Consider the following 25264-nt stretch of genomic DNA (forward strand, 5'->3'; position numbering starts at 1 on the left):
GTATTAGGAGAGGAAATTCAATAATTTGATGTTAGTACAATTATCAAAATAGAATAGTCAGGCTCACAAAATATTTTATTTGCAATTACAGTATTGTTTCTGTAGTGAGGGAAATCCCTTTAAGACCGTGAATCTCTTTGACAAAAGGCTGCTGGCCAAGATGACAGCGTGAGCATCAAAGAAACTTTTGAACCAAGCAGTGACGTTCATAGTAATGATAAGAAGAAGCAACAGAGACAACTGAAAAGAAACCAGTAAATCAGGACAAAAAGACGTTTGGTTTCCATAGATGACATAAATAAAAGACCAGCATACCCCGACACAGTGCTGCAGAATGAACGAATGAATGAATGTTTGACCATGTGAAAGGACGCCTCATTAAAACCACTACGGCTCTCCTCGTTGGCACATGACCAACAGGCCCACACGGATCCCGGGTACCTGCTGAAATGCTCGTATCTGAATACTCGTCTGTCACCCTCCGGACAGCCGAGCGGCAAACAAAAGTCACACGCACACAAAGTAACGGCACTTTTTTGGTGGCGTGCGGAAGGAATGCGTGCGCGCTCCGGCAGCCGACGGGAGCACATTCATTTTCACAAGAAAAAAAAGGGCTGGTCGCCTCATTGGCTGCCTCAGCCCCCCCCCCCCCGGTTCCCTTTGGGTTTTCCCATGCCCTGCTATCTTTTCTCAAGTCTTAATCTTTTCATTCTGTCGCCGTCTCCAAAGGTTGGGCCTTCATGCCTATTGTCCCTCAATGGCACGGTTACCTCCCACATACATAATGCACCTTGTTTCCTCCGCTGCGCCACTTTGGCTCATTTAAATTCAGGGGGGGGGGGGCGGACTGTAAAAAAGTGGGGCCTCCGGGCTTCAGCCGGAGTAGCCGGCGACAAAAGAAAAACAAGGAAAAAGAAGAAGAAAAAAGAAAATGATTTGCTCCCCCCCCGTCTGATGTTGCGGGCGGGTTCGTTTCGTGCTTCTGGAAGGATCCGCTGCACGAGATCGCTGTTGCGTTTGACCAGAGCGTCCCCTCCAAAAGCCGCCAAACGTTTGTTACTCAAGTCCACCACGCCGCCGCGGCGCTACCGAGATCACGCCAGTCACTTCGGGAAAATTAGCCTCACTTTTCCGATTGCGAGGGCTTCCGCGTGCGTCCGCCAGCAGTTTGATGGATGCTTCCAGGATGCGGTGAAAAAGGTTCTGAAAATCGCAGCGACGTCATGCGGTTGAGCGGGGACCGCCGCCGTGCAGAGGGGGACACATAAATCGTGCTAATTGTGTCCACGTAGACCCCAAATTGGCTGTTTTTCTTTGGCTGCAGAGATCTCTGCCACTCAGGACCAGGACGGCAGCCACGCACCATTAACATCCATTCAAGTGCTCATGCTTTGATCTTCCCCCCGAGAGAGGGAGGGGCGCAGGGGGGGTGGAAATAAGTAGAAAAAACATCATCAACAATTCAAATGCACCCAATTATTGGGCCATAAATAAAAGCCTAATTAGCATAAATTGCTTCCACATTGGTGGGGTTTTATTTACATTTCACTTTGCATTTTGTGTACTTTCTGTGTGTGTGTGTGTGTGTGTGTGTGTGTGTGTGTAGGGGCTTCTGGAAGAGAGGGCTTGACTTATGATGGAGATGCTTAATTTAGTAGTGAAATTGCTGCGCTAATTAAAACCACTGGATAAATATTTGCCTCTTGCACAGAATCCACATGTGTTTTTGTTTGGAGGACAGAGTTGACGGAGAGAAGTCGCTTATCGGAGGAAAACGAGCCGAGGGCGATATCGCCGGGAGAAACGGTTCGCTCCACGGGGGACTGTCGGCGCGGCGCCCCGCGACATCTGACGTCACAGGCGTCAACGTCGGCATTCGTTCAGCCGCCAACCTTTTTGCTGCTGAGTTCGAGGCCGCGATGGAAGCTCGATCGATCGGGAAAAATGAGTTTCACACGCCGGGCCCCGGAGAGGTTTTGTTTTCCACGCTCATAAAGGGCAGCTCTGTCTGGTTTGGGTTATGAAGTCACCGCTGAGTGCAGAAACAGGGCGGCGAGGATCAGGTTGGATCGCGGTTCTTTCCCACCGTCCTCTGAAACACTGTTTTTGATCAGACCAACCGGGATCTCCAGAAGTGGAAACGATATCCCGCCGCTGCTTCCCCGCCTTTAACCCTCGATCGCCTTTCAGACGGAATGTGGATGTCTGGGAACTAAAACCTGGCCGGATTGGTTGTCCTCGCCGCCGTGATTATGATGAGGTTTAAAGATGGAGTTCCCACGCGACATGAAAACTTCCCGCCCCTCGCCGCCCCGGGGTTACAACCCTCAACGCCCGCCATCTTCTCCCTCTCGCCTTCTACACGCCGCACATTCGACTGTGGGACATCTTTTGTTCTCTTGCGGCTTTGAGTTGAGTTTTTTCACCACACACTCCGTTTCATCCGGTTCCAATTCATAATTGCCAGTTCGAGACACCGAAAGTTAAGATAATAAACCACAGCTCCTCTCAGAGTCGGAGTGTTTTCCTTGGTCGCCGTTATCATTTGTCCATTAAAGTGCTTGAAAAGATAAATAGAGAGACCTAATTGTAGTTTTCAGGTGGCTGGGGCAAGTGACACAACCGAGGTGTCGCTATAAATTAGAGTAACGAGTTGGTTTGGGTGGCCGAGGTTGTCTAAAGGATAAAAATAGACGTGGTTTTAACATCCCGTGATTAATTATCTTTACGAAATCATAAAAAAATACCCTGCTGGAGGTTGGATGAGGCCAACTAAAATAAGATATAAAACATACTGTATATACATATATAAATACATATTCTCCTAATACACGTGTTTCTTTGTCTGTGAAAAGGAGAAAGTAGGATTAGGGAAACAAAGCAGAGAGTGTGTCTTTGTCTCTAGTTTGCGTGTCTGCGTCCCCTGAACCCTGAATTCAGACACTCTCTCCACGTTGATCAATCAAAGGAAACCAAACATTGCCGCCCCCCCCCCCACCACCGTGAAATCATGCGTAAAAATAGGGAAAAAGGATTCCACGCTCTCGACAGATGCTGAAATCCTGCTTTTCACAAGCTGCTATCGCTGCTGACCCGCCACTGAACCCCCCCCCCCATGCTCTCCTAGCCGCTGCCAATGTAAGCAGACGCCTCCTCGGTGTTCGCTTTCGCCTCCTTATTTATGCATGACGATGACATCCCGCGTGTGATGGGTGGAGCGAGGGGAGGAGTCAGTGACCGATGGAGTCCAGGCTGAACCCTCTTTCCGTGGCACACCAGGTTTACACTCTGCTGAGCTGCTGCTTGTGGTAGGAGGCCTCTGAGCCTGACCTCATGACCTCACGGGAAGGCCTGTGATCACTCACTCCGTGTGCCAAGTGAATAGTCGCCCTGACGTCATCCATCAGTTTGCCGGTTTGGAAAATGTGTCGATGTAGACCTGTCAATCACAGCAGGTCAGCGGTCTAGTTCATCTTTAGCTGAATTTTAAACGATTTGATTTGATCTAAAGAAATTATAGGCTGTAGGTAGAAACGCTGGAGGAGAACCGCCTGTTTGAAGCATATCCCTCACGTCATCATGACGCATTATAGGCCGAAGCTAAACAGTTTAGATTTAGATCATCGTGCAACTAAGGGCTTTATCAATATTTATGTATTTTACCCTAACTGCATTTTCTATGTCTCAGACAATAAAGATCAAAGACCTAAATTAAAAACTGTTGAAACATTTAGAAACCAGACGTCTGTTATTTTTGTTCTCTATAAATAAGGCTTTGTTCTTTTGTGTTCAGATACCTTAGATATCTAAGAATACAACTCTCAACAAAAAAGTAGTTTTCTCTTATTAATTTATATGGGTTATAAACTTTATATTTTCTGTATTATACTGTTTCTGATATACAGAAATCCTCAGAAAGGCTCTAAGGATTGGTCTTGACTTAAGGGTCACGAAACTCAAGTCTGGACATTTGTAGTCAAATGAGACAAGACATTTTTCCCTAAAACTAATTACTATTACTATTCCTTACAATAATTATGTTTAACTGGTAAATGTTGTTTGTATTCATAATAATCACGAGCCCGTCAGTGACGATTTTTTAATCACAGAATAGGTTCCTGTTTTTAACGAGCACCTTTAAATACGGTTTGTCCTTTTTCATGCAACGCGGCCGTTACTCTGATCGGTGACAAAGTGCCAGTAGTTCAGATGAAAAGTTAGAATCCGCATCAGTGAGTTCGGCTGGTCAGCTATGAAGGCTGCGCTTAAATTCAGTGGCGAGAGGCTTGTGAAGAGGCTCCAAGCTCTGCACCTGGTTCGTATTCCTTACTTGCAATCTGCTTTCTTTGGAGCCTGCACGGGGCTCTTATTTGACTTCAGCTCTTGGAGATATAAAAACGCACGCTGGTACTTAAAGGCCGACTTCGGGGGACGGCGAGGCGAGCTGGAGAGAACGGCCCTTCAGACCCGTTCGGAAAGAAAATGGGTTTCTTGATATTTGGCAGCAGGGTGCGGACTGTCAAAAGAGTCCAGAAAGAGACAGAAAGTCATTAGATTATGCTGAATATACATATGTAACAACACTTATGGGGTTTATTATTGCTTCTCTCTCTTTTTGGCACCCAGTCCTTGAACCAGTCGCTGTTGGACTCTGTTCAGGTACTTTTTATGAGATGTTTCAAAGGGACTCACGTGGTTCTTTGCCCAAACAGTGTCAACAAACACAGTATCTGATCAGATGTATACGTCAGATACAGAAACCCACACGAGCCTGAATTTCCATCTGTGCCGCAGCCAGGACGTTCTACGTTTAGTTTTCTTTTTACGGCAGAGCAAGCGGAGCAGCCTCTGAGGTTATTAGATGGCAGTAAATTCCTGCGCTCCGTGCCATCATCTTGAGAAAGGGCATATAATATGGATGGTGATAGCTTTACTGGTCCTCCAAATGTCTTCTCTGGCCATAAGTATGGAAACTTCTGCTGGCAAAAACAAAATAATTCATCAGAGACATGAATGCATTCAAGTAATCAAAGTTGTAGACGGTAAATGCCGGTGTCAGCAGTCCTGAGTCAAGTTTTGCTGAACAAGGAGCTGAATTCACAGTTTTTTAGAGTCCATTGGTCCAAAAAGGATCTTGCTTAGCATGCACGACCTTTATTATCCAAGACGTCCGTCTCCATCCATTTCCAGCCTGGACCCTGTTTCACCGATTGATGTTAATAAAAAGACGGGAAAAAGAGTGGATTTCATATAAAAAAAGTCCCACGGAAGTCCTCGGGGCCGGATGTCTCCTGGTAGCTGAAGTTAGGGACAGAAAGAAGCAGCCATGTGTGCAAACTGTCCGTCCACTGGAGCCATCCCATTATTTTGTTGTAATATTTTCCGTGGGGCTCCGTTGAACCCGATGTGTAGCGCGAGCATTTTTACATTTAAAATGTTATTTTGACGCATTTATGACCTTTTTTGTAAAATATTGCCTCACTTGTGATTTGAAAATGGGATATTTTTGGATTAATAGTGCAGCCCCATCGTCGGTTCCCTATAAATCAAGAACGCACTGATGGTGTTCTGCTGTTAAATCACTGCTCAACATCATTTTATAAAATAAATGGCCTCCTCCTCCCCGTGACTCTTTAAAGCTGTTGTTGCAGGTGTTCCATCGAGGTGCGGCCGACTCTCCCGTTATAATCCCGTGCCGTGTTCGCTCTCCGCCTGCCTGCTAGGGGATCGGTCCCCTGCATAAATACCCCTTCACATACTGATGGGAATAAGGGAAAGGTTGACTTCCTGAACAGGACATTTGGGGGTTTCTAAAGCTGACCTTCTAAACGGTCAATGAAATAGTAATACTGAATAATCAGTTAATACTTTTTCTTCAACACATTGACGGTTTCAGCTGCTCTTTCCTTGTCTTATCGATTGAGAGCTAATTGTCGGGCGAAACACCCTCAGCCGCTGTGGCTCGTCACTCGTCTCTGCATCAGCTGTGCGAGGAAGTGTGAGGAGGAGAGGAGGCCCAACCTTCCACTTAGGGACGTTAAAAGACACGAACGGTTTGAGGTCGACCACGACTGTGATCCGCAGAGGTCACGCAGTTGAGGATACGGTTTTCCAATGCGCCCGATGCCTCTAGCTGAAGTCCACCGGCTCGGCCTCCGTGTCAAAAGGTGAAGCGGTGAAAAAAAGGTCGGCGCCGCCGTTCGCTTGGTCGGATGGGAGGAGAGCGAGGACGAAGTGTCAAGAGCCTTTTGGGAATCCAGAACCTTTTCTCAGGGTTCATTTTGTGTGGTTTTGTCAACTTGGTAAAGCACCGTGTTAGCGTGCGAAAGCGTGCGAGTGATCCTGCAGGCTGGGTAAGAGAGGCAGCGCCAGGGGAGCCTTGGTGTTCCTGGAACACAAGAGCAGGAAGTGCTGCCACACTATAAATGGACGCTGAAATAGTGGCAAAAACCAGTCAGCTCCTTCTGCCACCCGCCAGCAGGATTTATGCTTTGGTCTCTGCTGTCCAACTTCTGAACGGTGATGGTGAAACTGAACAAGAGAAGAGGACCAGGAACGTTGCGTGCACAGGCCTCCCTGAGTAATTCAACCCGTGGCTTTTAAAAGAAGACACGGTTGGTAGTTTCAGAATAAAGCCGTCAAATCTGCTAATCTGTGCCCAGATTCTCTGTGATTGGCGCCACAAACCTTTAAAGAAATTATGGGGATTCATTGTTTCCTCCAGAATTTTGTTCTTGGGAGGATGGAAAAGTCGTTAAAAAGCTAAAAACCCCAAATGAATGTTTTGGTTTTTGGTGGGAGAACCGCTTCAAGGTTTTACAAACTGGCAACACAAAAACGGATTGAAATTGAATCTCAAAAAGTAAAATCTCCTGTGTACTTCCAACGTATTGGTGGTTTTACTGTAGTTGGGACTACTTTAACTCAAATTGGCATTTTTGGGAACGTTAAAGTGTATTACTTGTTGCATCAATAACCAATTCACTCAGCCAAAAGACCCAAAGAGTGTTTTCTGGTTTTCTGGTTATGAAAGTACGAAAGCCAGCAGACAAATGAATCAACGTTGAGAGCGGTCTCCCGGAGGACGGACCGCTGATTGTGGTCTTCATTCTCCCTGGTTTGTGATTACATGCATTACATTACCGATTCAGATTCTGTGTGATATCACTGAATTACAGTGTGATCCTTTTTGGTCCCGTTGACAGAGACGAGGAAATAAATAAAGAAGAGTGAGCCAGTCCAGGCAGCTGCTGCTACATTTCCTTTACTGTCGATATTGAACGTGCATCAATAAAAGGACCCCCCCTTCCCCTCCCCTCCCCCATAGTTTCCCTCTTCCTTGAGTGCGCTTAGTGGGGGACGACGAGGTCGGAGGCCCAGGAGCCAAACAAGGATGCTGCACATGTTCTACACACATCACAAACAACAAGAATCCCTTCCCAGAGAATTGGCTCGAATGAATCCGGAAAGTCTTGTAAACTATAATTTCAAGCTTTAAAGTTTGTTTTTTATTTTTATTTGGGAGTTTGGAGAAGCAGTCTAAAGGGCGGCGGCCGATGTGCTGAACTTCTGCCTCGACCGTGGTTTGACGCCGTTAACAGGACACGACAATAAAACAAAAAGAGTTGTGCGTCCTCTCCCGAAACAGCCGCAGCGTGTCCTCAACGCTCGCCCGCTGCAGCGCGATGGGAAGTATGAAAAAAGTCCCCCAACTGAACTGAAGCAGATATCCAGTCGCAGCTTGAAACAACACCAACGGACTGGTGTGCCGCATAATTTCATCCAGATCTGCAGATTAGTTCAGTCTCAACAAAACTTTAATGACCTGAGGGAAAACTGGGTCACTGCAGCAGCAACGATTCAAACTACAATAAGAAAAAGATAAAACGAGATGAAAGAGCGCGTGCACACGATGTTGCCGCGGTGCTGCTGATAAAGGAGGAAACCACGAAGTTAGGTGGCCACTTTGTTTACTTATGCATGTCAGCATCTCTGGTTTACAGCTTAAAGTCCCAATGCTTCTGCAAAAGCCATTTTGCCGGGTGACTCTCCCTAGAGCCCACGAAAAACTTCACAACCTCCCCAGAAATGTCAAGGGCGATCTCAGTGAGACGAGGGGGGGCCTAGAAAAACATGTGGCCTCCTCAGATCTGCTCAAATATGTCTAGTCAACGTTTGGGGGAGGGTGAAACTGTGATGCTCCAGACGGGAGATTGTTTTTGTTTTTCTTCGGTGGCTCAGAATGAGCTGGGGGTCGGCAGCGTCCGGGTCACGTGCACACACGTAAGGTCAAGGTGTCAATAAAGTGAATTCCTGCATAGTGAATGTTAATATGCAATTCAGCGCAATATTCGTTCGGTAAAGTGTGCTGAAGTAGCAAATCACATGATCTGGTTAAGCCGTGTCGGTGATAAAAATGGTATTTTGTGGTATTTTATTCTACTAGTACAAAGTTTTGGAAAATGAATTCAAAACAGTATTTTCCACTTAATCACTTTTATTAGGGATTCACTGCAGGCAAGTAAAAATATGCACATCGCTGTATTGTTAATTAAAATTGCAGTATTTGATTGATCTATTTGCACTAATCTAGATATTTGAGTTTTGGACTCTTGGAAGCTTTCAGTATTGTAACTTTTAAACACAACCTACCGGTTTTTGTTTCTAGGATCACGTTACGTAATAACAGGGGTCCTTTCTGACCTTCTTGTGTTCAACTTATTTCGCTTCACTGACGTCTATACAGAGCATTGGAGACGACAAAAAGGCACAATTTCTGTGTAAATCCACCAAGAGCGAATAAAACTTTCTGACAGTTCTGACCAATGTCAGCAAGTTGTGTGTTTCCCGTTGAGGGCAGAGATACCAGAGAGAGGAGAAGCACGTGGGTTTAAGAAGCCAATGTTTGGACAGCTATCTTTAAACCTCCATCATCCGGATTAACCTCGTGCCCTCTGTGAACCCCCACAGCAGAGATACCAGAGCATTTACAGCACCGCTCGCTCACATTCCACCGCCTTTGTCACAATAAATCACAGTTACTTCCTCAATTTCACGGATTTTTAAAATTCACTTCTCTCCCTGGCGGAGTTGAGCAGCCCGTTTGCGATGCCAAATGGCCGCGGCGTTGCCAGAGGACTCTGCCCCTTTGCTTCCTTTTGCATTCCTCCGCTGCAGAAGCGTTCCGTTAAATCACTGCAAGACAACCAAGTAATTTGCCATTAAGACTGAGTGCTTAAGTCAGTTTCTCTCTTCTGATGAAGGAAGTGATAGTCGACACGATCTCCGGGGACAGAGGCATGCAGAAAAAGCGTCTTCCCCTGCTGTGCAGAAGTATATAAAGATGTTGGTATGGCAGATAAGGTCAAAAGTAAATAGTAAGAGACAAGCGGGCCTTCTTCTGCTCTCCGTATCCTTTACATGAGGATGGATATTCAAGCATTCATACATTATGTTTGGAATGCGTACCACTGCGTTTCCAGGAACGTCTAAATTGAAGTTCTAAAGTTATCTCTTTATTACACATCGACGTGAACGTGACTGTGACTCAGAGGGGTGTTTCTTTGCACAGGAAGCCGGTGTCTGATCCCGGCAGCAGCTTAGCGCTGAGCCCGCGGCGGCTGCGGCTCAGTGGGTCGGCCTGCAGATCGGCAGCCCGCTATCAGATAATGTCCAAAATGCTAATTGTGATTTTTAGTGCCGTGGCTGTTCTGTTCTCCAGGCACATTTAATGCAGTCGTATCGCCGCTTGCAGTGAATTCCAGTCCTGTATTTATTCACAGGAAGAGTTTGCTTCACATAAACAGAGGAAGTTCTGCTGCAAACGCTGTTGTTTGATTTAGCAAACAACCACCTGCTTTGGATTCATCATTTTGAAAGCAATAAGGACCAGCTATGAACTGCTCAAATATTTGTTTTTCACGCAGAGAAGGAACCAAATGGAATGCAGTTTTTATTTCAGCACCCCACCGCCTCTTCAACAGATGTGGACGCTTTCCCAAGGAGCCGATTGGACATCAACGCGGAGCGCGACATAGTGATTGGCCGTGTTGCTAATGCGGTCGCGGGGGGCCGCGCAACGCTAATCATTATGCCCGCTGTAAACATTAGCTTAGCCCGTGGACATTTCTGTCCACGTGCACCTGTTTGCATGTCACAGGCTAATAACTCCTCCAGCGCTGCGCTATGTAAGGAAGACATTTCGGCCTTAAACAGCTCCACATGGACAAACAGGCTTGTTGAGAAGGTTTCAGTTGACTTCTCGCCCGCCGCGCAGAATTAGCCGCGTACGCTGGCTGCAGTAAGCCGTGGATCTAATTTGAGCCACAAATTGGCCTCGCGACAGCTTGCAGAGAGGATGGACATCTAGCCGAGGACTTAATAACTTAATTACTGCGACACCACATGCCGCTGGGTTTGTGCAGAGTGGTCCCCGGTGTTTCGCAGCCTTTACAAACCCACGTGTTCAATCAGCTTGTGAGGCGCTCGGGACATCAAACGCTACCGCAGTTACTCCGCCATGTGCGAGCACTCTGGTCTCGTTCTGAGGCGTCGGACATTATTTAACCCGAGTTTGTGCTTGTGTGTAAAAGTTGATTGGGCCCGCTGCGTTTCCTCATGGCCAAATTCTCCGTGCCATTGATTTATTGTTTCATTACGCGCCAGCGGTTTCTGTCATAAAAGCAAAATGAAAAATTTGCAACACTGAACCTGTCCAAACCTCTCACACAGAGGGTGAAACCTGTCGAGAGGAAAGGGTTTGACACAACCTCAGACAAAGGCGTTAATCTCAATGTCCTGTTGTGTAATAACCAATAAGATGACACATTAACACCTTAGAAAAGAGCTGTCAAATGAGCCCGAATCTGATTCTATACAAAGGTCCAAGCTGAAACAATACAGTCAATGAATTAGTTGAAACAGTTGGTTGACAGAAATGTTATCGGCAACTATTTTAGAAATGTCTAAAAAAGTCCAACATTTGCCAATTCCAGCTTTTCCAATGGGAGAATTTGCTGCTTTTAAATTAATCGATTTATGAAACAAGTATTATTGTTATTCAAAAAAGAAAGACAAATATAGAGGTTACTAGTTTCACAAATCAGCCCCACGTCCCAGCCTGCGTTACGTGCGGCTACGTGTTAATTATAGTGAGAAGACACAGGCACTTATTTTCGCAGATGACTGAGCTCGTCATGGTGACGCTTTTCACTCCTTTCAGCCTCTTCAGGCCGATGAAAGGCGACACAAAGCGCCGTCTCCTCTCAATAACTTTGAACTCTGCTCAAAACAAGTTCGCAGAGCCGGTTCTCACACACACAACGCAACCCAGACGTGGAATTTGTGAATCAAGCTATAGATTGAGAACCCGAACACCCCCCCCCCCCCCCAATCCTGGAAGAAAGCGCTAATTAGCTCAGATGTCCGGGGCAAATACACACCCGGCTGCACCCCGGGAGATTGGGAAATAACATGTTGTTGACACTCCTCAGGCAGGATGTCAGGTTTCACATTCAATTTGGTGCAAGAAAGCGCTTACCTCAGATAAATGAATCTACCTAAACGCATTACCTCATGGACGGGACACAACAGCTGAACGCTTTATATTCATGAGCTCATAGTGCGTGCGGGGGCCGACCAGGGAACCCCCGGAGCGGCGCCGGCGGAGATGAAGCCATGCGGAAGCTTCTGCTCACGGACCCAAATCCGGCACAGCGACCGCTCCGAAGTTGATTTTGATTGCACTGATCAAAAGAAGCACCGCGTCTCGATATTTCCACCCCGAGGCAGAGCGAACACAGGGCTTCAAAGACCTCCACTCTAATCCCATTTGGATTATTTAATTAAGGACTCGGGGAAGCTGGAGACAAAACAAGACCGCGGTTGTCACATCGCAGAGTGACCTGTGGAGAGAGGTACAGGTGCAAAACAAACCAAAGCCCTCGCTGTTATGTTCAATACAAAACCATTGTTTTCCACTGTGCATCACGTGCTCCTGCACAGCTGAAGGTTTTTGGCAACGACTCTTCCCCCCCATTTGTTGTTTCGGTTCATCGCACGGCCTGCGTTTCGCTCGTTCAGTCGTCATTCCAGGGAACATTCCCCAGCTTGGTTTAGATTGGTTCACGATGGCAGAAGAAATGGTGGAAAAGCGGAGAGGACACCGTCGCACGTGGAAGTGGTCTCTATTTTTAGATCTGTCAGAGGAAGTTTAAACCCAAACGTCGTCTCGCTCGGCAGGATTAGAGCGGAGTTACGGACAGAGCGGCTTCTTGTTCTTGTACCGAAAAGCACATTTCTTTATTTACCTTTTCTGATCACTGGCAGTGCTTCGATGCGTCTTTTTAATGCAGACCAGCTTCTCTCTCATAGCGCCGCCCCTCCTTGAAGATACCGAGCACAACAACCTGTTCTGGTAATTGGCGCTTTGATTAGTCCAAATAAAAGTCGTATTGCTCACCCCTAAATGCATAATGCAGTATATAATTATCTATTTTTTTGTTATGGCAGCAGTAAGGGTAAGTTCTCGCAGGACTGCCAGACATATTAGTGTATTGTAGACCTCTAAATAGCCACCAGCTGTTTAGGTTAAGCTTTATTTTGAACATTTTTCTTCTTTTTCTTTTTTCAAAACGACTCTCAGCAACCATTTCCCCAGCTTTGTTGCTACTGAACAAATACAAATAATACCATTTTCCAATTAGAAATCAGATGACATTAACGTGAACTTCTAGTCTGAATGATTTCACACAAAGTCGTTGACGGATTTATCTAAAGAGGCAAAAATCTTAACCTCTGTACTTTGACTCAAAGTGAAACCGCTTGTATCCAACAAACTTTGATCATCCTACACTTGTTATTAACCAAGGGCAGTTTTTGGGGAACTCAACACGCACAGATCACAATCACTGAAATAGTTGGGGAGAAGACTGAGGTGAAACGGAGGTGTTTGAATGGTTAAAACCTTCCAGACATCAGTGATGAGATAAATGGTCTATTCCAACTGGCTTTTCTGTTAAAGTGCCTTGCTTAAGGACCCCCACCTGGTTGATGGTTCTCATGGTGGGATCAGATGAAGCTCACACGGTGTCTCACTCTGACCTCCTCAACCGCCAGGCCTCCATCCAACCACTTATTTTAAATGTCTTGGTTTTGGATTAAAAGCTCATTCCTTTGTGAGCGTGGACGCTTGCGGGCAACTTGTCGATAGAAGAGAAACACTCAGCGCGGCCTTTTGTTTGTTATCGTGGGTTTGGGAGATGACCAGCTGTCTGTGTGTGAGACTAAACAAAAGTACAGTCCAAAGCGCTCAGGTCAGCCAATAGAGATTTGGCGATAAGGCTCCTTTACTGGAAACGAGTTCAAAAATGAGATGAGGAATCAGTACAACCAGAAGCTATGGCCAGATAGCGCTCCAAAAATGTCCAATTCTGTCCTTTGGGACGGACTCCCAATCACCTCGTCTGTCTTTGCTCTTCTGCTCCATCCTCACAACCATAAACCACATCAAACGTGGCCTTCAAATAATACTTGGAAAAAACAAATGGTTCACACCTCGCAGCTCAAACATGGTTCTCGTTGTTGTTCATCACTTTCAAGAATGCAGTCAAACTGGGAGTTTCTTGAGCTTTTTAAGAAAAAACCTGCCGCAACATGTTTTTTTGGTTAAGATGAGTTCAAACAGGAACCTTCTCTTTGGGAAAATCTGTCTATGTGAGCGTAAACATTGATATGGTTAAAGATTTCCCTGCGTTAAAACCCGACTGAATGTACGTTGGTGGTGTAAATAGACTTGAATGAAACACATGCTTGAAAGCTTTCCAGTTCCTTTGCCGGTTTCCATCAGTTGCCACACTCAGTGAAACAACTTTAATGCATTTGAAGTGTTAGCTCATATCCTAAAGCACAGCTGAGTTTAACAATAATAGCTTTGATGTCTGCAAGAGCTTCAAAAGAGGAGTTCTCCTTAATCATTAATCATGCCCCGGAAAGCCCGGAAGTTTCTCAACTCAAAAAAAGATTTTTCCTAATGAGGATGATTGTATAAATTCATCCAGGCCAACCCTCTCCGAAAAAATAAAGCCGGTACAAGTGGACACTGATCGCAGTTGAGCATCAACAAGCGGCTCGCTTTGGGAAAACTCGGCGAGGTAATCGAATCCCATCACGATAAACAAACCGCTGGGATGTTAAAGATCGCATAAACACTGTAGCTGTGGCCGGCATGCTTTATCTCAGACATCGGCATGCGATATCTGGTCACTTTTTCAAAATATCAACTATCCAAACAAAGTGTTCACTCATGACGCGTACTTCATACTTCCAAGACCAACTCTGACATCCAATCGGCTCCTTCTTGTTTACCCTTAAATCCTGGTTGACTAAATAGATTGAATGGATGTCAGATGTTTGCCGTGGTGCTTATGTAAAACTATGTAAACTAAGTGAATAAAGTGGGGATTTAATAAGTGCTCCGAGATGCCTTCGTCCAGGCGAGAGTATCCCACCTTCCAAAAGTTTCATTCAGCCAAAGACACGAAAGACCCCAAAGAACCTCTAAAACAGCCTTTCTAAAAACATGCATAGCATGTACAGTGTGTATTAAACATCTCTTAATTTTGTCCGATAACTCCACGACTCATCCGGAAATGTAATCTGATAAAAAAAATTAAAAAACTCTCGCTTTTGAAGTTCTTGGAAAATGAGGAATCAATTACGAGCGCACCCATTTATATCCGCGTTGTTCCTGGAGAAGCGCAGTAATTTGCCTCTTTTTTAAACCGTGTCGGTCCTCTGTGGTTGATTAGCCGCAGTCGCACACACGCAGACACACACGCACACAAACACACACACACACAAACAGATCTCAAAAAGCTTGCAAACACGCTGCAGCTCGTAGGCTCAACCTGCCAACTGCAGTTAAAGTTTCCACCTGTCGGTTTGAGGGCGTCTTTCATGTGCGTGATGTTCCTCATGGCAGGCCGTCATTCCCCCTTTGGGATCCGCCACTAATGAGCTATTCTGGCTACTTGGAAGCCCGCGAAACAAAGCAGTATGGATACAAAGTCTGTCCAATGGAGGTTTTCCTTCGGACCTCTGTGCTTCTAATGTGTTCCAGAGACTTATTAAAGGGAAAATTAATATCAGTTTTTATTCCAACTGGCTCGACTCATCGCTCACAAAGGCTACTATTTTCCTTTTATGGCAAAAACAAATTAAACGAAGGCTTATTGTCACGATAAGATTCTGATGTATTGACATGGCCGATGTCATTTTGGAAGAACTGACATTAAATTGAAATTTAAATGCAACTTTAGATAACTAGTTTATTGTATCTAAAAAGCTAAGCTAGTATGGCCAGTATGAATGATAAAGGTTAGCTTGACAAGCTAAGCTTGTCACCCTTAAGTTAGACAGTGAGCTCAGACTTTTGGAACATCTCTGCATCAGGACGTTGTCACGGAGCGGGGAAGGCAGGACTCAAACGCAGACGTCGAGTAACAAAAGAAGACTTTAATAGTCAAAAGGCAACAAAGAAAAAGGCCGACAGGAAAAAACGCACACGAACCAGGGCAAAAAGGCAGGCAGGAACTAACGAACATCCAGGACGATAGACAATGACGCGACAAGTGACACAAGAGACACGCGGCTTAAATACACTAGGAGGTGCAGGTGATTGGACACAGGTGGAAACAATCAGACAATTACAGGGGATGACAGGACCAGGCAGGAAGTGAAGTTACCCAGGGAGACAAGAAGCAGAAAACTACAAAATAAGACAGGAAATAAAACCACACCGTGACAGACGTACAATTCTCATTAATTTAGTGGGTGTAGTGATTATTTCCATGGTAACAGCTGGATCCACCAATGGGAGACATCTGTGTACGTATGTATGCATATTTGTAACTCATCATAGTGTCAACTCTAACCCTTGTGTAATTTCTCCTCAACTTTTCACTCTTTTTCTTTCAGCTTTGGCCTAAAGAAATTATTTTGCTCTCTCTCTACTTCTCAGTGTGGGCTTCCTTTTTAAAACACAGACCAGTTGAACAAGGATGACATCCATGTCAGTTCTTTTTTATTTTTCACATTTTTCATTTCTAGCTACAATACAACTGTGCGTCCAAAAGAGTTTTGCAATAAATGCTAATTTAATGCCCAAATTCTTAAAAATACCCTTTCTAAGAAGGCCAGATCTCCACGTGAGGGAAATGAAGAATTTCCTGCGGGGTCATATCTGGTCCCTGCACACTATTTCTGGCCTTCCTATTCTTTCCTGTTTCACAGTATTGATGGTAAAACACAAGAAAATACCCCAAACAGCACCGAGGTTCAGGGTGACTGACCTGTGTTTGACTGTGAGCCCCTTGTTGTTTTGGTTCATCCATTAACCACAGACATGCCCTGCACCCCGCACACCTCCACACACACACATAAACAAGACTAATGAAACGACATTAATCCCTCAAATTGACAATAGGATTAGCGTGTTAAAGAGCGCTGCCATAACCATTTCCACTTCCTGCCCCTTTTCGCCATCTGAGCCGTTTGAAATCCTTTCAAAGGCCGGACTCTGTGGTCGGTGGCGCTCGCCCGCTGGGCTCGTCCTCTGAACTGTGCGCTGACGTCCGACCCGAGCAGACGGGTCCGTTCGGGCAGAAACTAAAGTCTGCACTACTGGAACTTATAAAACGATGCATGTTAAGGCCCTTTCTTCCCCTAATTAGTGATTGTGAGTCGACAACAAGAGGAGAGGATGACTCATATTGGAGTCGTCCACGTTCAGCGGCCGTGTTACTTTGCTGCGACTTTGCCGAGCGGAAGTTGTTTAGACCTGCGGGGAACCACAACACCTGCCTATTAAATCAGATTTTAAACCACAAGTCAAAGTCTGGTGATGATCAGTCCCTCCTAGTCAACAAATCCTATGCGGATTCGGCGCTCAGTCGGTAGTGTAAAAAACAAAAAGTCAGAGCTGAATGACAGAATATTCAAAACTGCACAAAACGCCCATAATGCCGGGGAAAGCTGTACACAGGCGGGTTAACGATTCATCACACTTCAACTCCTCTCATTTACTGTTTTTGACTTTTACGTCCATTTGCAATAAACAATATTTTCAAAAACTTGGTAACCGTCCATAAACACACAGCTGCTTTGCTTCCACGGCGCTGCACAAGCATCGTGCTGCTGAGCGATTACTTCATCCTCTGCCGCTGTTTGTCGCTGCCTCGAGATATCTGACTTCAACCAACAGTTTGACTCTGAGCGGATCTTCCATTCTTTTAAAACTTTTCCACAATTCACGATGTGCTGTCGCAATGCAGGCTGATGCTGTGGGGCAGGAACGGTCTGAGTGGGACTGATGCGGGAGGCAACACTCCGGCGCGAGTAACGCGATCCACGGGCGCCACGCGGCTGCTTCGGGTCATCACTTATATTAGAAGGGCAGCTCCGGTTTTATTTATACCTACAGTATATCCTAAACATTCTGCGTACATATTAAACACGGCCTTGCATAAATTCAATTTGAGGTCACGACGAGCCACGATCCGCCACGGTCCCGGCTGCGCACGTGAAACAGATGTGGTCGGGCCGAACCCCCCCCCCCCCCAAAAGGACGCCTCCGGCCGTCGAAAAAGAAGACCTCACATTCAAAAAAAAGCTCTTCACAGCGGACTCGATTTAGGACGCGAGAGGCCTCGGCCGTGTTTGCTACCGCCGCAGACGCACGCCGTCTCGCGTGTCTGCTTTTATGGCGCTTCGACCGTGACCCGGGAAGTAAATTGTGCGCGTAGCTCGCATGTGTCGTCCCGAGCTATTCACTTGAGTCGTCCCACTGTGAACTAATGCGGTTAGTCAAGGGCCTTTCATCCCTTCTCATGCTTCTCTGTATTTTATAGCTGGATGGAATGTGTGGAAGCGAGGCATCTTTAATGCCTTTTAGTAACACAAAGGAGTCAGCGGCCCGACACAATTTGTACTGTTGGTAAACCTTTGGTTAACTTCAGAGTAGATCTTCATGTTTTCTACACACGGCTATGATGATAGACTCTTCCCTGAGGGTAATTTGGTAAAATGCGTCTGATTTGGTGACAGTTCCTTCTGTTGCTTACAGACGAAACAAATGTTGTTAATCAGCTTTTAGTCAAGGTCTGTGCATTTGACCCGTTCCAGTGTTTGGAGCCCGTCTCCGGCTACCAGTCCACCAAACCACACTTGGTCTGTGCGGGAACTTGAACTAGCTTCCCTTTGGTTCTAATACGTTAGATACTGAGGAAAAGAGCAGCAGTCTGAGCAAAATCCATCAGATCACAACACTTTTTGTATTGTTTACTTTGTTCTTTACAAACCATACGCTCCTTATGTGAAAGCCATACGCCATTCTTAAGGGTTTTTATTTTGGACTGGTATTTATTAATTCGGCTGGAGTCACCGGGACGAGTGTATTCATTCCGGGATAAATTTGCATGGTTTTTTCATGCGGTTTATGTTTTCATTTATCAATTGAAAGAATTCAAGACCCGGCCGCAGCACTGGTCCACTACGAAGCCACCGAGCTCCCTTTGCAAAGCTCAGCTGACACTTTTCTGGGTTTCCAACTTTTCTTTGGACTGCATTCATTTTTTCCTCCAACCTTCTCTGCTTTTGCAGTTTGGCTTGACGGTCAGCGTTCTACTTCTTGGCTTCATCTTCATGCTGGACAATGTTCTGGCTGCTCCGTGTCTGGTGTGTGTGTGTGTTGTACCTGCAGTTGCCATGTTGAGTGATATGTACAGCTGTGTAGTTGGCAAACTATCATTATTCTCTTCTAATTTTTTCACTTTTTGTTTTCAACAATTTTTTCATACTTTTCTGACCTTTTTAATAAAAAGGTTTTCCATATTTTTCAACATAATACATTCTGATTTGAAAAACATTTCGGTGTAAAATTTTGGGACTTTTTAAAAATCATTTTTTCACTTATTTTTCGACTAAACATCATTTGCACAACCTGTTTTTTTTTTACTATTATTATTATTGCCACTAAACTAGACAAAATATATAGGGGGGGTTTTCCATGAAAAGTATTTTAAAACTTTTTTCAAACATTTCAACCAGTTCTTTTAATTCTTTTCCGTGATATTTTTTGACCTACTATTTTTTACTTTATTTTCAAAGACATTTTTCAACCTAACATATGCAGAATTTTTTATTCATAATATTTTTCGATCCATCTTTTGGCTATTTATTCAAAATATTTTTTGGCCGAATATTTTTCAACTTTATTTTCCAGGACATTTTTTAACCTAACATCATGAACGGCGTTCCGGAGGCCCAGCAGATTCCAGCAGATTCAGGCCCAGCAGATTCAACCTGACACAATGCATACCACGCAGCCCAACAATGTGGGTTCAAGGGCTGCTGTCGCATGCCAACCTTGTTCTTTGTTGTTTGTTAGCTTGTATTTCCTGTTCTTCATTGTCATATATTCCATTCAATATGAAAAAGATTACGTGAAAATGTTGAACTGAATTCTCTGTCACTTTTCGAATCCAACCAAGTAACTATACAATAAGATACAATAAGATACAATCAACTGTCTGTCTTTCAGATTGATGAAAAACAACCAAGACTTTTATCAACATCTAAGGCCTCCAGAGGTCCAGTTAAAAAAAAAGGTGCGATATTGCGAAAAATCCATATCTAACCAAGACGACTCTGGTTCCTAGATGGGCGAAATGACCGAAGTCATTTCTATTTTGAATGTGGGTCTATCCGGCGACTTCCACTGTGAAATCAGAGCAGCATGTCTGTGAGATGTGTGTCAGTAAGCTATTCGTCCACAGAGCTGGGAGTCATTTATCAGTCTAGGCTCGGGGGGCCGCTGGGGGAGCGAAACTCAACCTGACACCGGAGCTTAATCCGCACAGGTGTCTCCCTGTAAACCGCCAGCTGCTCCTGACATGCAAGCCCTCCATTTAGGTTGTGTGGGTGTCATCTGGGGTAATACGAGTCCATTCATTGCTTCAGAGCCGCATTGTACTTTGGAGAAGTTTTCAGTTTATGACAATTAGTCTTGTAAAAGTCATTAGGCCGAGTTTTACAGACTCAAACTCTTTTGAACATGTTGTACATTGTTTCATTTTTATGTATGCTGGAAAAGCAGTGTTACAATTCAACAATCTCCTTTCCAAGAGCGATATGAAGAGTCGACAATCAATGAACTAGTAAAACAAGATGGCATAGAAAAAAGAAAAGACAAACAAAAGAATACTGATATAAATTGCATGAAAGAGGAGAATCCAGAAACAACCAGAAGACACCGCAAAGTTGGCCAGAAGGTGCTTAGAGACACGAGATTTACCTTAATCTTGAACTTCATTTTTTCATCACATGCATCAACTTTGACCTCGGCATCTAGAGGCAGAGGACTGCTGCAAACACCCGAGGAGCAACTAGCGTTGTGGACTTTTGATTGAAGGACATCTTGCTGTCCCCCTCATGTAGCGTCTCTGTGTGAGCCTCACGGCCGCATGAGGCTCATTCCATTTCTTACAAATTGATCATCCAAAAACATGAATAAGACTAAACTAATTATATCAAACATTCATTTAAATATACCACAAAACATCTTGAGAAGGGTCAGACAGTAACTCCACATTAAACCCTATATAAAGCATCTTTATATTGATTATAATGCATGCGTTAAAGTAAAGTAATCCCAGTAATCATGTCTATGTCATATATAATATACATATAATAAACGCATCAACAGGTTCATAGCACCTTTTTATGTCACAGGCATCATTACCATCGACCGTTTCCTTGTAACTAAACATAGAGACAGAAACGCTGCAGCCTCCGCTCCACCGGCTCTTCAGTGACCAAGAACCGCCCGACGTACAGTACGTGTTGAAACATCTGACATGTGGCATACAAAAGCAAACATCTGCCTTTCAGCCTCTATATCATTTTTTCCCCCCTTCAGTCCAAAGCAAAGGTTAACAACTGCAGCAATAACAAGACCCTCTGCGAAACTCCCATCAGCTCAAGCTCCACCGCGCCGGCACAGAGGAAGCGTGGATGGGAGCGCCGCGGTCCCGCCGGGTCCCGCCGGGTCCCCCTGCAGCCCACTGTGGATTCTCCTCCAAGTCCATGTGCCGTGCAACATTTCAGCAGGTTTTTTTTAGGCCCACACATCTCATTACAATTTCACGCTGTGTTTGTTTGTCATCTGAGACGGATGCCCCCTCTGAAGTCCATGATGTCCATCATGTCCATGGTCCAAAAAATCCTCTATCCACGACACTCCATAACTACCCAATGTGATTAAAAAAATAAAACCTTTTGAAATCATAGGTTACATTGGCTTATTCATCTAGTCGTTGATTGAATTTTTCTTAATGATTACTTAAAATGTTGTAATGAATCTCACCTCCTTCTACATGGACTGCTTTTTCTGCCGTTTGCATTTTGCTAATAAAACTCTTTTACTTTAGAAAAAGATATATCTACAGTGTCAGAATTCTGGCATCAACTTGGTACCAAAGTATTTATTTTAGTATTTATTCTCGTGCCATCCAAAAAAAGGGAGGGCCAAATCTTTAAGGCTTTAGCCACTTTCCTTTTCCACATTCGAAGGAGCACGGACTGCTTCTGCCTCTTCGTGACCAAATAAGCACTGAAACCACAGAGAAAGCAGAAGAAAGCCATTAACTAAAATCTGTGTGAGAGGCCCCCCAGTCGCACAAATCACGCGTGTTCGGGGTTAACTACCCGGCTGGAATGAGAACCAGAAGGGACTGTTGCAAGATGACAGACACACACAAAAAGAGAAGAAGCACTTGTCTCTTCGCACTCAAGCCTGTCTGGCCTCTGCTGCAGTGTCTCTGCACCCACCTGTTGACCCTGGCTCCCCCCCCCCCCCCCCCCCCAGGGAGCCTGAACGCACCAGGTGTTTCCCGGCGCGCGCTATGCATCTTCTTTTTGTTTGACAGCGATGCTCCCGTCTCCATCGCCGTCCTTGCCGGAGCCGAACAACGTGTTCTTCCCACGGCTCTCTGGTCGGGACTCGCCGAGGGCTTCGCGCGTTTCACAGCGAGGGCCCCCCGCTGATCCCCAGCGAGCCGGAGCGCGCGACTCCCATTCAGCAGAGCGACTGCGAGCTTTATTTTTGTACCACACACACACACACACACACACACGGCGTCCCTGTGGCGTCGCATGCGGGGAGGCATGCGTTGCCTTCATGGGACTGCGCCTGGTTGGGCTTCGAAAAATAAAGCCATTCGTGCTCTCAGAGGGTGTGTTTGGCTTTTACTTTAAGCTAAGCCTACATAACAACCTGATCAAGCCCCTGGATTCACAGCGGGCTTTGGAGACCTACAGCACAGAGCTCACGCATGGCGGCAGATATAACTCCCCCGGTGTTGTTCTAACGTCCCTGAGAGTGGGAGGTGCAGCGTTGCGTCGAGCGGCTTGGAAAGCGTTGGAGGTATCAATCTCCGAGCGGTCGACTGCTTCCGAGAAAAAGTGAAAACAGGAGGCAGAATGCGACGGAGACGGTCTAAATCAACGGGACGGGGGCCTGCAGCCAGACTATTGTTTCAAAGTAAGGACACATTTTCCATTTGGCTCTGCGGCGACCTCCTCTCAGGTCACCGCACCTCCTCCCACCTCAGGCAGCTCTTTTGCCGCGTCAGCGGTGGGACGGCCCGGTAGCGGAAGCCAGCGTGCTCATCGCCGCGATGCCAGCTGCCCCAAACTTAATTTGTCAGACGCTTCCTTTCAGCAAATTAAATTTGAGGGAGATAGAGATAATAATCCGCCGGCAGTCAGGCTGCAGTCGAGGATCGAGCTTCTCAAAGCGTCAGGAAGTGAAGAAAGTCAGCGTGTCTGGGAGAAAACACAAGGCCTCCGATTTCGTTTAGTAAACACGGGAAGTGGACGACCCAGTTTCCCTTTTTTTGTAAGATGAAATTGACCCGAACTTGTCTGATCTCCAAAGCTGCAAATGAGGACGTATAAACGGGAGTTGCACAAGGTGTATTGGTGCGGGACGACCTGGGGCATCGTCTGGGAAACGCCCCGCAGCACCTCGGCTCCGAGCCCGTGGTGGGTCGTCCATGGCGGTTTGAAATCGGCATCGTCTTGCACGGCGCGTAGCACGTATGTTGTGTTGTGTCTATCGGGCCCTGCGGGCGCTGCTCATGATTTAAGAGGGAAGCCGTGATTAGCCGACTCATTACAGGCTGATTAAGCCTCTACCGCCACCTGTTCCCAGAACCAAACACCACCACCACAGTGTGCTTAGGTCGTAAAAAAGTTGTTAAGTTTAGACAACATCGGCCATGTTGGAAAGCAGCCTCTGTGTTGTACATCCGATTCTAATGTTTTCATTCTGTAAAACAAAGTGGAAGGAAAGTGTAAAAATAGTAATCAATGCAAACGCAGCTCTCTGCTTACACGCTGTCATAAAATGGCTCACTTTTTGTTTCCCCCCCTCACAATGGGACAGAGCTCGGATGTTTTTAATCACGGCGATACGCTTCGGGTCTGAAAGGCATTAAACTCACTGCACAAGCGGCTTGTTATTAAACAGTCAAATCAGAACGTGTCAGCGCCAGTAAATAATGTCGAAAGAAAAGTGGCGAAGTGGCGGACACAAGTTATAAACGACAGTAATATTTACGTGATGGTTTTTAAAAAGCGACACTGCTGTGATTCACATTTTCATCGGACATGCTGTTCACAGACAGTGACAGTCATGGGGGCACGCGTTTCAAGCGTTCGACGTGGCAGATGTGCTGTGTAAATTCATTACAGCAAGTTTAATTCTAAAGATATTCCCTTAAGTGGCGGAAGTGAACGCCCGTCGGCTGTTGGTCGACACGTTCTGACCAGCCGGTTGAGGAAGCTGCATGGAAACACCTTGTGATCCAGACGCTGATGCCTTTAGTGGCTCCGTCCAGCCTGTCCTTCTGTTCGGTGTGTCCACATGTCTCCAGTCCTTCAGGCAAACAGAGACGATTCTTCTAAAAAACACTTCAACCGCCCGAGTTTCAGGCAGCAGAGCATGTGTTTTGAATCTTTGGTGTGATTTCTCCAGGCTCTCTCCTTCCTCTGGAAAATGTCTTTTTTCGACCCAAATAAATGCCAAATAAGTTACTTTTGCGCAGCTTTCATTGCATCGAATGACACGGTATGCAGGAGTGTCTTAGGTTGCGCTTGTCTCAAGTAACCAGACCTCATGCCAATTATGCAAAAGCTGTAAACACAACCAGGATAATGATAGTAGGGAAAATATGCCCTGGAGTCTCTTTGGAATAACAAACGCAAGAATTAGAACCTCAAATTGTGTGATTATTAAACAGGATAAGTATATACATATCCAGAGGTGTCGAGCAACTAATAAGAAGTACAAATACTTTGTTACCTTACTTAAGTAGAACATTTGGGAACCTATATTTTACTGGATGACGTATTACTTCTACTTCTTACATTTTCACGCAAATATCTGTACTTTCTACTCCTTACATTTTAAAAATAGCCTCGTTACTCCTATTTCATTTTTCATTCCGGCTTGTCGTCGAAAAACACACAAAAAAAAAACCCCTATCCATATAAATCGCACCATCCGGATCGAGTGAATTTGACTGTGGTTGGATGAAAAGTATAAACATAAAAACTTTTGGTTTTTCTCCGCGATGACACAAATCAGAGCGACGCCGGGTGCGAAAAGTGGTCGGCGGAAGGTTCCTTTGTCAGAGCGGCACAAGCCGAGTACCTTCATGACCATGGGTTTGCCGTAAATGTTGTTTTTTCTAACTTTATTGAGAGTCTGGCACAACACAGCATCTTAAATCAAGTGATGTGTGTCTTAATGCGGCTTTAGAAATGAACACAACGGGATTCTGTATTTGCACATAAAGCCTGAAAAAACAGGTTATTTGGCCAAAGTTTTATTAACCGACCTCTTCGGACCAACAAGGCCCAAAGACAGGCCACCAAACCCGGACCTCAGTGTTTCCCATCATTATAACAGGGGTGTTATAAACCTGGGGGAGACACTGCAGTCTACCTGATCAATTGGTACAACGTGTGTGTACGTCCTCTGAGCTTATTTGCACTTATTCTCCAGGCGCAAAGTCATTGAACTGGAAAATGGGCTCTCGTAAAGATACGTTCGTCCCTCTGTTGTTTCAGCCTCTCTGAATAAGCAACGTGATCGTAACCTGTTCGTAAAAATGTATACGAAAATCTTGAAGATACAAATTCG

Source organism: Gasterosteus aculeatus, chromosome 4 (genome assembly GCF_964276395.1).
Source record: "Gasterosteus aculeatus chromosome 4, fGasAcu3.hap1.1, whole genome shotgun sequence".
NCBI lineage: Eukaryota > Metazoa > Chordata > Actinopteri > Perciformes > Gasterosteidae > Gasterosteus > Gasterosteus aculeatus.